Below are 4,346 nucleotides of genomic sequence, written 5' to 3'. Positions count from 1 at the left end.
TAAAATTGTAGTACTCAGCCGGGCTCGGTAGCTCAGCCTGTAATCCCGCGCCTTTGGGAGGCTGAGGTGAGTGGATTCCCTGAACCCATGGGTTCAAGACCCGCCTGGGCAGCGAGACCTCATCTCTACAATAAATCAAAAAATCAGCCAGGCGTGGTAGCGCACGCCTGTAATTCCAGCTACTCGGAAGGCTGAGGCGGAAGGATTGCCGGAGCCTAGCAGGCGAGGCTGCGGTGGCCGGGAGCGGCCACTGCCTCCAGTCTGGGCGACCAAGTGAGACTCCAACACACACACACACAAATTGTAGTACTTAGTAAGATAAATGCAAGTCATGTGTGACTCCTGTAATTGCAAGAGGAGTTCAAAGTGGTCACCATCAGCCTCCAGACACTTCTGATGATGGTGAACATCTCTTAAAGCATGTCTACATTTTTTGGGCAGCCTTAGAAAGTGTGTGTGTGTATGTGTGTTTGTATGTGTGTGTGTGTGTGTGTGTATGTGTGTGTGTGTGTGTGTGTCTATATCTATATCTATATCTATCTATTGCTATGAACAAAATTGTGTCACTGCAAAATTTCATATTGAAGCCCTAACCCTCAATGTGACATACGGAGATGGGCTATTAAGGATTAAAGCTAAATGAAGTCATTAGGGTGAGGTCCTAATCTGATCAAAATGGTGACCTTGTAAGAAGGGGAAGAGAGACATCAAACTCCCCAGTTCCAAACCCCCTATCATGAGCACACAGAAAATGGCAGCTGCCAACAGCCAAGAGAAGAGGCCTCAGAAAGAAGTACACCTTGCTGGTACCTTCATCTTGAACTTCCCAGTCTTCAGAACTGTGAGAAAACAAATGCGATGCTTAAGCCACCCAGTCTATGGTTATTACAGCAGTCCGAGCTGACTAAAACACACACACACACACACACACACACACACACACACACAAATACTTATAAGAAATGTTAGAAAGTGACATTAGTTAGTGCTATGAGAATACGGAGTAAATGAGATGTGAAGGGGCAGAGGAGGTGGCATTTTAATTCAGCTAGGAGGATCCTGGCTCAAGAGCCCAAGGACCTGGGCACATTATAGTTTCACGGTTTTCCAAGTAGGGCACCAGCTTTTCTGGAGGGCTTCAGTCATCTCCCTCTTCCCAACCCCTCCATGTTTGATTCTCAATCTGTTGAGTTGCTTTTTTTTTTATAGTTGATGTCTCACTCTGTCACTCAAGCTGGCATGTAGTAGCATGATCATGGCTCACCACAGCCTTGACCTGCTGGGCTCAGGCAACCCTTCCACCTCAGTCTCCCAAGTAGCTGGGACTATAGGTCTGGCTAATTCATTTTATTTTTGTAGAGACAAGGTCTCACTATATTGCCTAGGCTGGTCTCACACTCCCGGGCTCCAGCAGTCCTCCCTCCTTGGCCTCCCAAAGTGCTGGAATTACATGTGTGAGTCACCGCCCCAGCCCTCCCACGCTTCTTATACATTTTTTCCACATCTCTTCTCCAGGTCTCAGGAGATGACATTTCCTCTCCTGCACACCTATACAGTCATTCACCAAAATGTAGAAGCCACCTCCAAGTCATCTTTCCTCATCTCTTTTCCAACAACAGTGCAGAAACTCATCACTTCTCTCCTAGATGTATGTGTTAATTTAAAAATCACAGGGTCAGCCGGGCGCAGTGACTCATGCCTGTAATCTCAGCATGTTGGGAGGAGGAGGCAAGAGGATTGCCTGAGTTCAGGGATTTGAGACCAGCCTGAGCAACATGGTGAGACCTTATCGCTACAATAAATAAATAAAGTAAAAAATTAGCTGGACGTAGTGGCTCATGCCTGTGGTTACAGCTACATAGGAGGCTGAGGCAGAAGGATCCCCAAAGCCCAGCAGGTCGAGGTTGTAGTAGCTGTGATCGTGCCACTGCACTTCAACCTGGGCAACAGAATAAAACTCTGACTCAAAAATAAAAATAAAAATCACAGGGTCTATACATTTAGAAAAGAAGACTTTAGTTCTTATAAGAGGTTAGGGCATCTAAGGTGCAATCTTTCGGGCTGGTAAGTACAACCTCTGGCGAAGACCAGTGACAGGTACTTTGAAGGAGGAGGGGTTAGGGTACATACATATTCAACAGGTTATAGGAGGAAATATGAATATTCATGAAGGTGTTCCTGACACATTTTTATTTGAACAGTATACATGTTACATACAACCCATGCTCACCTTTGGGTGGACATTTACCATTTAAATGTGTTATAGTTCAGTCCTATTTATCAAAAGGTAAATCAGGGACACAAGGCACTGAACAGCACAGCCTCTGTAAACCAGCCAGAACCAGTCCATGGTCAGCGGTTTTATCCAGAGAAAGTTACAGAAATCAGTCTTTTGTGCAATCAAAGCTGTAGTTATGACTGGCGGAACAGGGGTTCAGTTAGTCAGCATCTGTGAACTAAACAAGTTTGTGCTTGTTTTAATATTGCTTATCTTAAGGGCAGTGCTTGTTCAGCTGCTAGAGAAAAATAAAAATCTTATGGCAGGTAGAACATAGTTTATGCTTTAAGTGTAAGGGTGTATAACCTAACCCTGACCCGGCTTGACCTTGGGTCCTGTTTATAATTTGGTATCTTATCGCTGCAAAGTCTGTTCTGTCAATTTTATTTCCTTTTTTTTAACATTAATAATGGTCAGTTGTTGTGTCTAAACTCCAAAAGGAAGGGGTAAAATGACATATGCATGTCCTTCTGTCCTGTCATGGCTGGAAGTCCGTTTTCCAGGTTTTTCTGAGGTTTCCTTGGCCAAGAGTGGGTCTATTCAGTCAGTGGGGAGTTTAAGATTTTATCCTTAGCTTGCAAATGTAATGGCCTCTCAACTAACATCCTGGCTTTTAGTTGGTCCCTTATCATCCTCTACCCTGTTGCCAGAGTGATCTTTCTGAATCTCATGATGGATATCACACTTCTGCTTAAAATTGTACCATGGTTCTCTGAATTTCAGGGTTAAGTTTAGATCTTTCCTCTGCACAACCCCACCTACCTCTCTAGCCCAAAGCTCTCACAATCTGCCACTAGTTACCTTCATCCTGGTCATACTGAACTAGTCCTCTGGCTGTCCTGTTACTTCCTGCACTTTCTGTTACTCTGTCTGGAATCCCCTTCCGCTTTTAGCCAATGTCTTACCCTTCAAGATTTAGGGCCAGAATTACCTTTTCCAGGAAACCTTCCCAGACCCCTTATGATTTAGGTACCCTCCTGTGTGCTCTCTGTAATGAAATTGGCCTCTGCCAGTGTTACACAGCTCTATGCTGTGATTTCCATTTACTTATCTGTCTCTCTTGTTGTCTGTGTCATATCCCTCTTTTTAACCTCCGTGCCAAGTATGGAACCTGTCTCATATCAGGCCTCATAAGTACTTTTTGGAAGAATATATATATTTTGAGTCAGAGTCTCACTCTGCCGCCCAGGCTGGAGTCCAGTTGCATGCTCACAGTCACCCCAGTGTCAACCTGCTGGGCTCCAGCGATCCTTCCGCCTCAGCCTTCCAAGTAGCCAGAACTACAGGCGCGCGCTACTACGTCCGGCTAATTTTTTTTTTTTTATTGTAGAGATGAGGTCTCACAAAGTTGCCGAGGCTTGTCTCAAACCCCTGTGCTCAGGCAATCTTCTCGCCTCTGCCTCCCAAAGCGCTGGGATTACAGGCTGAGCCACCTCGCCCAGTCAAAAGAATAATTTTTATTTATTTGTTTTATTATTATTATTATTTTGAGCAGAAGTGTCACTTTGTCGCCCAGACTGGAGTGCAGTGTCACAATCACGGCTCACCGCAGCCTCGATCTTTTGGGTTCAAGTCATCCTCCCGCCTCAGTCTCCCAAAGTGCTGGGATTACAGGCATGAACCACCACGTGCCTCCCAAATCATAAATTTTAAAAGTAAAATCACAGGGCTTAATGAGCCCCTGGAGAAAGCGATCAAAGATGATGTTCCTGAGGCTTCTATATTAGGGAACTGAGAGATTTCGTCGTTTGAAAATGGACAGGGAGGATCACCTGCGAGCCGGATTTGAGGCTTGCAGGACAGGTGGAACCGAAACGAGCGGGGAGAACTACACTTCCCGTCATGGCTCGGGGCGTCGCTCCCTTACCCCTTTCGTCACCGCCTCTTCCCTGCGGAAGTGAAAGGAGCACTTCCGGGTTCGGCCAGAACCCGGAGCCGGCGGCGTCAGGTTGGCCTTAAAGGACTGTGCTCCCAAACTCCGCTTTGGCTTCGGTTCTCCTGGAAGCCTCGCTTTGAACTCGGCGGCGCCGACAAGTGTTTCCTTGGTCCAGTCGGCCGCGCCGGGGCG

General features: G+C 46.3%; 1 protein-coding gene across 1 annotated transcript in view; it reads left to right on the top strand.

Moving 5' to 3' along the window:
* Positions 1-4,178: 4,178 nt before the first annotated feature.
* Positions 4,179-4,346, top strand: part of TMEM33 (transmembrane protein 33) — a 21,760-nt gene continuing 21,592 nt past the window's right edge. The window contains exon 1 of the mRNA XM_008073025.2: positions 4,179-4,312. The gene's annotated coding sequence lies outside the window, so the exon portion shown is untranslated. The remainder of the gene's footprint in view (positions 4,313-4,346) is intronic.

Source organism: Carlito syrichta, unplaced genomic scaffold, assembly GCF_000164805.1.
Source record: "Carlito syrichta isolate Samal-C Ts95f unplaced genomic scaffold, Tarsius_syrichta-2.0.1 Scaffold315593, whole genome shotgun sequence".
NCBI classification, from domain to species: Eukaryota; Metazoa; Chordata; class Mammalia; order Primates; family Tarsiidae; genus Carlito; species Carlito syrichta.
Note: the sequence above shows the minus strand (reverse complement) of the source record. Positions and strands in the feature narration are given on the sequence as shown.